The sequence below is a fragment of the Delphinus delphis genome, chromosome 1 (genome assembly GCF_949987515.2).
Source record: "Delphinus delphis chromosome 1, mDelDel1.2, whole genome shotgun sequence".
NCBI lineage: Eukaryota > Metazoa > Chordata > Mammalia > Artiodactyla > Delphinidae > Delphinus > Delphinus delphis.
In genome coordinates this window covers 105660996-105672843 of record NC_082683.1, presented here as the reverse complement: position 1 = coordinate 105672843, position 11848 = coordinate 105660996, and the positions used below count along the sequence as shown (strand labels likewise).

Here is an 11848-nt window from a genome sequence, read left to right as displayed (position 1 = left end):
GTTCACTCAACAGCTGATGCTACCTTGTCTGGTCTTTCCTCTCTTTTCCATGGGGGCTGCCACCCTGCCAGGCCCTTCCATCTCCATCTCTTGTTTGCACTCTGAACTCTGTTGAGTTCCTATAGCTGCTGTCCTGATATTCCCTCTGACCTTCCCTTTTAGCCACAGGGAAGCCCAGATCCATGGTCCTCCTCATCAGAAGAGCATCATTTAGGCCGCTGAACACATAGTCCTTCGCCTGATCTCACACACTTTCTTGGTTTCTTTGCCTTATTCTCCCTTGCCCGCTCCCAAACTCCACTGCCTATTTCTACCAGGATCATGTGTTGATGAATCACTTGTATGTGGGTTGGCTTTTGGAGAACCTTATCTAGGAAAGCCCTTAACCCTCAAATTCTGCACATGAATAAGAAGAAATGAAACAGGAAAAAGAGCCCTGATTACAAAAACTAAGTAAGAACCTGGGTCACAGGTGGGAGTGCTGGACTGGCCTGGAGTCACCTCAGCCCCAGGTGGGCAGTTCTGTGCTACTGTGCATGGGGCTTCCAGGGACTCACTGGAGCTGGCAGTAGGTGGGGGCAGTAGATGGCGCCCTAAAGGGACATTAGCCAAAAGGAGATGCAGAGGCCAGGTTTTCAATATGCATAAAAGCATGAAGTGCATAGGCATTCAGACCTCTCCCCTGTTTTCAAATTACTCCTTCTACATGTTCAGTAAAAATCCTGAGAAATGAACTCAGTTGGAATCTGAGGCCAAGGAATGTAGGAGAGCATTGTAGTGAATAAACTTTGGGCCAGATTTATGAAGACCCAGGGAAATACACAAGAATCCAATATAATCATTGCTTCAGACAAATCTAATTGAGAAGGCAAGTTATTTATATGAGAGTGTCAGAGAAAGACCAAAAAATCCTTAGGGCCAATGGGAAAGAAATCTGTGCTGGAGTAGATGGAGAGAAGAAAACGAATGGTGTGAAATAGTGTAGGTCTACTGAGTAGTTCTAAATCATGCTATTATAAAATAAAAACTGGGTGAGTTTTTTTTTTTTGTGGTACGCGGGCCTCTGTGCTGTGGCCTCTCCCGTCGCGGAGCACAGGCTCCGGACGCGCCGGCTCAGCGGCCATGGCTCACGGGCCCAGCCGCTCCGCGGCATGTGGGATCTTCCCGGACCGGGGCACGCACCCGTGTCCCCTGCATCGGCAGGTGGACTCTCAACCACTGCGCCACCAGGGAAGCCCCCTCTTTTTTTTTTTTTTTTTAATGAGGGAACCGGCGGTAGGAGCTGGAGGAGGGGCCCACCGGGCCCTTTAGACCCCCTAGTGGCACAGGATGGCTGCCCCACCCTGGGAGTGCCAGCAGCCTCCCTGCAGAGGCCCGTTGGTATGCCCAGGCTGCCCCCAGAGCAGGGTCCATGACACACTGGCTTAAATCTACAATTACATATATTCAATGATGACCAGCTGTACAAAACTCAAAAGTTTCCTCAGTCAACTCTTGATGAGTGGAGTTTATCCTTAAAGATTCCTGATGATGGAATGAGGACTCCCTAAGTTTGGCATATTTAATACTTGTTTTCTATTGCTTTGATACATGGACAGCTTGACTGAATACGAAGGACTTGTCTACAATGAATTTATTGATTTTTAAAATAATATGGTCTCGGTTTTTATGTTCTGTTGAGATGTAGAATATAAACTTATTTTCTTTACATTGATGGCAAAGGGTGGTCTGGAACTTCACAGGAAATTTTTTCTTTTTTTAAAAAAATCTTTTAGCTCTAATAGGAGTTGACAATTCCAGTTCTGTTTCTCCCAGGTCTCTATGACTTTCTCTCTGATCGTTTCTCATTATCTTTTATTCATTTCTATTCTGTTTGATACTTTCATTTTTTAGTTCAATGTCCCTTATAATTTTAGATAAATATCCCTTATGTACCTTGTCATTTAGCCTCTTTTTCAGAGAATTTTCTGTTCCTTCAGTTTTTTCTAATCTCTGCCAATTCTAATTTCTCATTTCTTCTTTCTTGTCTACTTCTATTTTGTGCTGTGTATTTCTTATGTGAAATTTTGGAGCTTTTCCCCACGTATTTGTGTGTGTGTGTGTGTGTGTGTGTGTGTCTACAAATGCTTTGTTCAGAAACAATTCAGATACGGATGCCATTTTACATTTTTCCTATGTTTTGTGATTGATTGTTTTGTGTGTGTGTGATTGATTTTGAAGGGAACGTTTTTACGAGCTGAAAATTTTGACTCTCTATGTTCTTTTTTCTTCTGTCACCTTGGAATAAATGTCTGCTGTATGATTTTCATTTTACCATGACTAGGTGTACCTGAATGAGAAACTGCCATTCTACGTAGGAACAGATGAGTGCTTTGAGTGGCTTCGTCGATTTCTTAGGTCTAGATGTCTCTGTCTTGTGTAGTTACTCTAGCAGATGTAAGGTTTTGGGGAAAGCCATGGTGTGTCTCCTGATTCTGGGATTCTGTTTCTTCCAGTAGGATCTTTAATTTCTACCAGTTGCTTCATTCTTTTTCTTCACCACAAGCATCCAAAGGATGTTACCTTCAGCTTGGTCTCACACCTGATCCCAGTAATTGTGCCTCCCCAAGACTGTCATGCTCTGGTCCTCTGCACTGTCGAACCCCTTCCTGTCAATTCCCCAGACACCAGAGCTTTAGTCGACCAGGTCACAGGCATCCTCTGAGTTTATCCACATACTCTTTCTGTGAGTAATTTTACCAGGGTTCCCTCCTGAGTATGCCCTCCCTCTGACCTCTCCTCTATGTGCAGAGTCTTTGCTGATCCCTCTACTGCTGTGTGGCTCCCAGACCTGGGTAAAAACAAACCAGTTGGAGTCCACAGTGCACTCTGGCCCCTGGTTGTTTGGGGCAGGGTTTTGAGTGGTGTCCTTGACTCTCTATGTTAGTCCCTAGCCCTCTGAAATGCATGTGGAGAGATTCAGCTGCCATTATCCTAGGTAGACCTGTGCTCTCCTATCATTCTTTTTCAAATGCAGATTTTCAGTAGTACACAAAATAGACAGAATTATATAACAGAATATCCCCATCTTTGTCAGCCACGATCAACAAATACCAACTTATGGCTGAACTTGTTTTACTATAATCCACTCACTTACCTTTTCCTATATTCTTCAAAGCAAATCTCAGACATCACATTTCATCTGTAATTAGTTCAGCATGTTTCCCTAAATGAGGACTCTTTTTGAAAGTATTATCATCATAGCATTATAATTATTCATAAATTAATTCAAAATCTTTAATATCATAAAATCGTGTTCAAATTTCCCGTTATTGTTTTTGTTAGTATTCTTTCTTGGGATCCAAATAAAATCCACAAACTGTAATCAGTAGGATATGTGTTTAAGTCTTTTACATATGTTTCCCCTCAGTTTCTTCCTCCCTCCCTCCCTTCCTTCCTCCCTCTGTTCCTTCCTTCTCCCTTCCTCTCTCTCTCTCTTGCTCTCTCACTCTTGCTCTAGCTCTCTCTTGGTCTTTTGCTGTCCTTTTTTCTTTTTTTTTTAATCATTCATTTGTTGAAGAAACTGAGTTGTTTGTTCTGTAGCATTCTGACAATCTAAGTTGTATAACTGGCTGTACTTTAATCACTTCTTCTGCCCTCCATTCTTTCTTTTTGGTGGTAGAATCTACAGCAGTGCTGTAATGTAATGAAAATGCAAGTCACATATGTAATTACAATTTTTCTAGTAGCCACAATGAAAAATAAAAAGTATAAGCACACAACAATACAAATATAATCTTCTACATAGCTAATTAATACGACACATTAAAGGAAATATAATTCTACCAAAGTTTTAAAGTTGTGTTTGATAGAAGAATATTGTGCATGTCTTCAGCTTTTAAGTTTACATTCACATGAATTATAAATTAAATATAATTGAAATCCACTTCCTCAGTCCTACTAGCTACATTCTAAGTGTTCAACAGCCATATGTGTCTAGTGGCCCCTATTTTGAACCTGGCAGATACAGAGACGGATGAGATTCACATTTGCTATCTTGGCAAGACTACCTCAGAAGTGGTGTGTGCTCTCTGGTCAGGAGGCACATCAAGTCCTGTGTGTCTCTTCTAATAATATTAGCAGCCCTCGGACTTCAAGGCCTAGATCCATTAACTGTTATGTGGAGTAAAAGGGTGATATTCCGTGGTCATGTATTGTTTAAGTGGAACACTTCTATGAAAAGAAACTTCCCCTAAATACTGTTTAGTTACTTAGTGGTACCCTCTGTAAAGAAAACTGCAGCTTAATGAGCAATTCCCCAAGCATCCTCTGTGGTCACCAGTTAGTTTATTTCTTTTTTTTTCCCCCGTGCTAATATGAATTCAAAGTTTCAAACACATTGAAGTATTTCAATTCATGGCAATATAGTCTTTACTGATACTCCAATTATCCTCTCTTTCAGCAGTGAAAGTGACTTTAAGCTGGCTCCTTCATCCTTTTGATAAGATCCTAATAGTCTTTGAGACCTTTCCTGATATCAGTATGACAAGGTTCTTCTGTCTCATCCTGAACATTTTCTGCCCCTGAGTTGGACTCAGTCATTTCTCTAAGAATCTCTGGTTTCTTTTTATGCAAAACATTATTCTCAAGTCAAATTGTGTAACCTAAAGATACTCATTGGAATTGGTTTATTTCTAGGTCTTTCCAGTGGACAGAGCTAGGAAATACTCATATTTGTATTTATGTATTCACATATATCCACATTCACAATTCAAATTCAGAACTACAGGCTTTTTATTGAATGTCTATCGTACATCTGCATCTCTTTTCTCTAATACCAGTATTTTTGTTTTTAAGGACACTGGGCGTAATAGAAATACAGTATCTTTTACAGTCTCCTTTGTTTTTTCCCGCATTATACAGACAAAAGAATAAAGAACTACCAACAATGCCAATAATAACACAACTGAGAAAAGCAGTTTTAAAAATTTTGTCACAGTCCTGGGGTATATATAAATTATTGTGTTTTATGGTCTTTTCGGAGAGTTCTTATCCATATGCTTGTTCCACAAAAGGCATACACAGGTTCATTTGTCACATTGTGTTTTCAATGTCTAGAAGTGACATTTAAAAGATTAATTTAATTTGATAATGATAAAAAATGAATGTTGTTTCCAACTCAAATCAAACCAAACAAGGCATATTCACTATAGTCTAGCCTTGACTTAAGATCTGCAAGTGTCCCAAAGGCCTGGGTGGAGGTGGGTCAGGGATCCCTGCTCTCCTCGGACACCGGAATCCTTGGTCTTCCTCCTCCTTCTGGCCGACCTTGGAATGAAACGACGAGATCTCCTGGAGTCAATGTTCAAATCTTAGCCTAACAGCGGCTTTCCTTGTCCAATTTAGACTTCGGAGTGAGCAATTCTGAAAAAAATCGGTACAAAATGGAATAGAATCAATTAAAATTCGGAATAAGGTAGGGCACCTGAATACAATACAGTACTTCCCATCCAGGTCTGGAACCCTCGACCCGAAAGATAAGACGCTGTCAGCCTGGCTGCTCAGCGACGTCACAGCCCCGCACCGCGACCCTTTTACTCACAGGGACACGCGCGCAGTTAGTTACAAGACGTGCGGTGCGAAGCCCCCTCGCGGGGCAAGACGCAGTGGGCGCAGCCTCTGTTTTTTGCCCCCGCGACCCAGGGTGACCCAACGATGGGGTGCCACCGGCTCGGTCGCTGCGCGCCTGGCCCGGGTCCTCCGATGGCCAGCGACGGGCAGAGTCGCCGGGGCCCAGCGGAGATGCCGCGGGCTCGTCTCCGCACCTGTCCACCCCGTCCGTATGGAGCGCACGGACCGCCCCGCTCCGGGACGCGGGAGTGGGAAAGCATATCCCATCTGAGGAGTAAAAAAAAATCCCCTTCTTCTAGTTAAAGACAAAGGCCCCACCGAGATTTGAACTCGGATCGCTGGATTCAGAGTCCAGAGTGCTCACCATTACACCATGGAACCCTCTACCGCCTACTCTGCTGCTCCCGCCGCTGAGCCAGGCCGCGCACAGCCCCTGGGACCCAGGAGCGGCCTCCCGCCGAGCACTCTCGTTACCCCGCCCCGAACCTGCGATGGCAGGAGGCGCCTGACTCGCGTGTCCGCGGCCGTCTCTTTTAGGTTTCTACGTGGTGAAAAGACACGAAATCCATTCCAAACGAACGATAAGGAAATGTGTTCAGGGCTTCTCCCCAGTCCACCTGCGCTGTGAACGATCCTATAGTTCCCCCCCCCCCCGAGAACACAAAACTTTTTTTCCCCTCTTTTCCCAGTTGCTCTCTTCCGCTGCTCTGGAAGGTCGGAACATGCTCAGACAGCCTTCGAGATGTTCTTTTTTTTGAGATCGCGGGGCGCTGTCAGTTTCGTTCAAGCACAAAGTGTTCTATTTCTGTTAATATCGGATCGGAACCGGAAAACGTTTGATTACATGGTAGCCAGCACCAGCGCTCTAATCGTGCGTCACACTGAAAACAAATCCCACGAAGAAAAATGGTTTATCACAGGGCCGAGTAGAAAAACGCTTTTACACCGCCAGAGTTCACGATAGTAAGAAAGCGGGAGATGGGGGAAAGAGGAGAGGAGCATACTGGGGACCTGAAAATTACACGGAAACAATAAACCGCACAAGCCGCTACTGCAACGCGGAAACTAAAGACAAGACGATCATAACTTAACACAACTCACTTTTAAATTTACTTAATGAATACTTTGTTCTCAGCTCATTCATTTTTCTGTTCGTTTCTTTTTCGGCGTGCGGGTGTCTGCAGCACGGGAGGATCTTCTTTGTTACTGGAGCGTACAACCTTCAAACACGGAAATGTAATAGCTATTGCTAACAGGCCTACGTTGTTCCGCAGCAGCTGGGTAATGCTAGCATAACTCCAATCTCTGTTTTCCGTACTAGTAGACACGTTAAACACTGGGCTGAGAAAAATACTGCAATTGAAACGATTATTATGCTTTTTGTTTAACATAACTATTTGGTTCTTTTATTATAACACCAATTGCTGGGGGAAAGCGCGCACGCAGTCCCCCACTACCACAAATTATGCAGTCGAGTTTCTCCCATTTGGAGAAATCGCAGGCGTCAGCACACTCGAAGTGCAATGAGGGAGCCTCAGCCTGGGAAAACCACCTTAGTGATCATGGTATCTCCCCTGCCAGGTAAGTATGAGCTGTTTTCTCCGCCACTCAGTACAGCCTTAGACGCCTACACTGTACACACACGCTCCCCACCCACCCTCCGCACCCCCTCCCCTTCCACGCCTCTCAGACCCTCCAAACTACTCTGCTAATAAAATCCAAGCAACTCTGCTAATAAAATCCAAGCAACTTCTCCGGAAAACTTCCACAGCCCGGGAAGTGGCTCGCCGGGAATTGCACCCATAAGCTGCAAGATTTACATAAGCCGAGCCCCATTCCTGACGGCTTAGGCGTCTCCTCTCCTCCAACCCCCGCCCTGTCCCCGCCCTGCCGAGATGACCAATGGGCGGCCCGGCTGCTGAAGTGGAAGTGACGTCACCAAGGCCGCCCACTTCGGGAGCCCACCAAGCCGAGGTAACACGCCTCTTACCCTTTATCTGAGATACCGGCGGATTTCGCCAGCCTCCTCGAATTCTTACTTTTTGTCCTGTGTTACACGCCGGGGAAAGGAATTCTGGGATCATGTGTTACGCTGATCCAAAAATTTTTTAAGTAGTAAAGAAGTTGTAAAACAATGGATACAAGTATATATTTATGTATGTGTTTTGTGTATAAACATACAGATTCAGGGTTACATCTCAGAGTGCTACTCGGTGTATCGTCTGTGCACGTCTTTCCTACTTCATTCTCATGGTCTCCCAGGGACCATGTTTTTCCTTTCCCCACCATACAGAATACAAGAAATGAAGATTCTGAAAAAGAAGCTGATGACCAAGGGATGATAAGGGATAGAAAGATGACGTGTTTGCTTGAAGAGTGAGGTTTGTTTGTTTGTTTTCTCTTACTGGGTAAGACTGGGTTAGACCTGAGGGCGGGGAGCGGGGAGACTGCCGAAAGCAGGCAACTTGTGTTTTCAGACCAGAGAGCAAGGAGTGGCGTAACTTGATTCTTGAGGGTGCCTTTTGTTGTAGTTTCTTAGGACAGGGCCGAAAGTAAGCTCATTACACGAGATGAATTGTGCCAAAGCACAGCAGTAGAGGGCTGCCGCTCGCTCAGGCAAAACAGCGCCGTCTGTCCTGCTGTGGTAACTTTTATTAAAGCATTATCTAGGTTTACACTTTAAGACTTGTTTTCTTAACATTTCAGAAGTGCCAAAGCAGCAACCTATGTTTTTATTAATTATACAAGCAATAATTGGCTTTCGTGAGCACCTGCCGTGCTTCGTCCTTGAGCGCAAGAACAGCACAAAGTTCCCACCATTATTTTGATTATACTGAAGTAGCACAAGGACATTTCCTTGCGTTCCCACCACTCTGATTATACTGAGGACATCTCATGGATCAGTGCCCAAAGCACTCAATGCTTCTTTTGCAGGCCCCGGGTTTGCCGGGGGGGCGCTCGAAGCATTCAGAACTGTTCACAACTCTGGCTTATTCGCATGCCCCCGGTTTGCCGGGGCGGGGGTGGGGTGGGGGCGGGGCTCAAAGCAATCAGGACTGTTTGCAGTTCTGGCTTATTCGCCAGCCCCCAGTTTGCTGGGGGGGGGGGGCGGCTCATGGGTCACGTCTCCTTTCCATGTCCTCAGTTATCCCACTACAGCCTTTGGCTTAAGGGGGAAGCTGACTCTTCTGGAGAATCCTGGAGCTGACAGCAAAGGAACTCAGCGCTCAGCCAACTTCCAGGAAGAAGCTTCCTTTCTTCCCCCTGCTTTCCCTCTTTCCCCTCCTTTTCCTCTCTGCAGCCATCAGAAATAAGCTCTGGCTCGTTTCATCTGAAACATACTTTATTCCAGGGATAGTAATAGCTCAGAGAATCTCCAGCAAACTGGAGAACCAGACTGTACAAACAGGGAAGAATAAGAAAGGCCAATGGAAGGGAGCACACAGACCAAATGGGAAGGACACTAGTGCCCCCTGCTGAGTGACAGACCCTGTAGCTTTGCACAGGTGACACTACTGGCCCTGGACACTAGACACTGCCAATGGCTCCATGACTTCTGCTGCACCTGGTCGGTGTTAAACTAAGGATCTTGAGGTAGGGAGATTCTTCTGTTGCAGGGGACGAAAAAAATTTCCCCAGGGCCTACTCCTTGTGTCTCTCAACTCCTGTCTAATGCTGGAGTAGCTGTTGCTGATGGGGATTGGCCAGCTCTTGGTAATAGACCCACATCTTAGCCCCTAGGAAAACTAAGTCAGCGAGTGCGTGATCCTTAAAAGTTGCAGAATGTGGGAAGTTTCTCATACAAACAAAGGGGGCTCAGATACTAGATGGCCTAGATATGACAAAAGACCCTCCTGTGCCCAACACCCTGTAGCCAGCCCTGTGGGGAGCATTATAAATCCAGTTCTGAAGCCCCTGCTACCCTGTCCCAACCATACACCCGTGAACACCCAGTTTTGGATGGTGTTAGACTTTTACCCTGAGCACAGGGTGAGGGTTTCGACTCCTTATATGGTGATGGTTGATATATCACTCAGTATTATTTACATTATCTACACTGAGAATTGAAAAGTTTGAAAGTTCACATTTCTGGGGATAGAGTAATTGTTCTAAAGCCATGGTAACAAATAACCACCAGAACTGGTTTTTAAATCCTCTCTATCTACCAGTGTCCACTGTAGGAGTTTCCTGCCCTATCCCAGCTCAAGCAAGGAGAAAAGGCCATGTGAGGACCCAGCGAGGCATCTGCTGTCTACAAGCCAGGAAGAGAGCTCACAGCAGAAACTGAATTGGCAGGAACTTCCAATCTTGATCTTGGACTTCCAGTCTCCAGAATGTGTGAAAACAGATTCTGGTTAAGCCACCCTGTCTATAGTATATTTTTCTGGAAACCCAAGCTGACTAATACAGATGGTCGCTTAGCCATTGGCCTAAGCAGCTTCTCCTACGTGGTCCTTTCTGGGATCTGCCCCAGTTTTGTTCATTTCTTGTAATTAGCACTCACCACCTGCTTTGCCCTTCTTAAGGGTGATCCATGACTTTGGAATGAGGATTGATCACCTGGTTTAGGATTTCAATAGCATAATTTGCTACATGTAGCAATGACCTGCACCAAGGATCTTCTTAGAATTTCTTTTGAATGAGTTTGACATCTTCCCAAATTTCAACGTAGCATGACTTGGACAGCTGGACTGAGATTCTGCAGAGTGACCCCGTGACCCCATGTGGCCTGCATTTCCTTTTCTCATGAGAGATTTCCGTGCTTTGGACTCTCCAGAACCACAGACCAGGGTTTGGCTGCTGGTAAGGGATCTGTGCCTAGCTCTGGGGAAACCTAGGGAGAAAGGAAAGATCCCCAGAATCAAGGCATGGGAGGCTGCTCTTGTGGGGATAAAGGAGCCTGGAGGATGAGAGAGGAGGCTGGGGTGTGTGTGTGTCCAGCATGAGGTCAGGGGAAGTTCAAGAGAGGGCAGCTGCCATTCTGGGACCAGAGGCTAGAACCTCCATGGCATTCACGCTCTGGTCATCATCCTCCTTATTCTTCCTCAGCTTCCGCCTCCCCCGTCCTCGCCATCCTCCCCTACCTTCTCCCCAGGCGTTTTTGTTCCCACTCCTCCTTGTTCCTGGCTCTCTTGCTCCCATCCTCCCATCCCTTCCCCCCGACCCTCAGAGCAGGCCAACATGGGAAGGGACTGCCCCAGTCTGAGAGGACGACGAGGGAGTATCTTCCACCAGCCTGAGAAACACAAACACATTGCTCTCTGGTCAGAACCTGGTTTGGAGGAGACAGAGCAAGATGGCTCTGCCTGAGGAGCTCATCCTCCACAGCCAACCCAGGCAGCACGGGCCTTAGGCCGACCCCGGGGATGTGTGGCCAAAAGTCAGGAAGCTCTGGACATGGATTGCTGACATCTGGTCCACAAGATTCCAGACAAGTTAATATCTTGGTGCCTGCCTTCTTTACAAGGCAAGTTCCAAGGGAAGGACTGTGGCTCCCCTTCCTGGCCGCCTGGCGAAGGCACACAAGGAGCCCTCTGTTCATGCAAGGGTGGGTCTGAGAAAACCCTCCCATCTGTTCCACGGAGACCAGCTGAAAGTTCATAGTTAAAAGTTAGTGGCGTCCCAGGTGCACTGACTCTACCACCACCTTCACCTCCTCCACCACGCACTCTTTGTCTCGGATGAGATTTCTACCATCAGAGTCAGCCTTGGAGGGGGGAAAAGGCCACATTTTGGAAAAAAAAAAAAAGATCTAAAGAGACTAGTACTTGTGCAATTGTATGGACAGCAGTGAAGCACTCCTAGGGTTCTAAGCTGACTTTATCTTGATTCACTGGTCTAGATTGTGCCTTCAGGTAGTGTCTTATTTTAACTAAACTTTGTTGAAATTAGAGAAGTTCTTTTCTTCATAGTTCCAATATTAGTTGGCATCTGAGTTAATAGTTTTGTGACCAGCAGAATAATACTGTCTCCCCCAGGATGTGCCTGCTGTAATTCCCCACCTGTTCATATATTACACCACATAAGAAAGGCAACTTTGCAGATGTGATTCGGGTAAAGACCTTGTGATGAGATTATCTTGGGCCATTCAGGTGGGCCCCATGAAATTACATGGGGCCTTAGAATTGAGAGGCAGAAAAGGTCAAAATGGTGTGAAATTAGAAGGACTCTACCTGCTGTTCTGGTTTTGAAGTTGTAGGAAGGGGTCAAAAGCCAAAGAATGTGGGAGACGTCTAAA

General features: G+C 45.7%; 2 non-coding genes across 2 annotated transcripts; both read right to left on the bottom strand.

Moving 5' to 3' along the window:
- Positions 1 to 5919: 5919 nt before the first annotated feature.
- Positions 5920 to 5991, bottom strand: TRNAQ-CUG (transfer RNA glutamine (anticodon CUG)). The gene has a single exon. It is a non-coding gene; the product is annotated as a tRNA-Gln (tRNA).
- Positions 5992 to 7035: 1044 nt separating this feature from the next.
- Positions 7036 to 7199, bottom strand: LOC132416421 (U1 spliceosomal RNA). Its single transcript, XR_009517585.1, has one exon. It is a non-coding gene; the product is annotated as a U1 spliceosomal RNA (small nuclear RNA).
- Positions 7200 to 11848: the final 4649 nt, after the last annotated feature.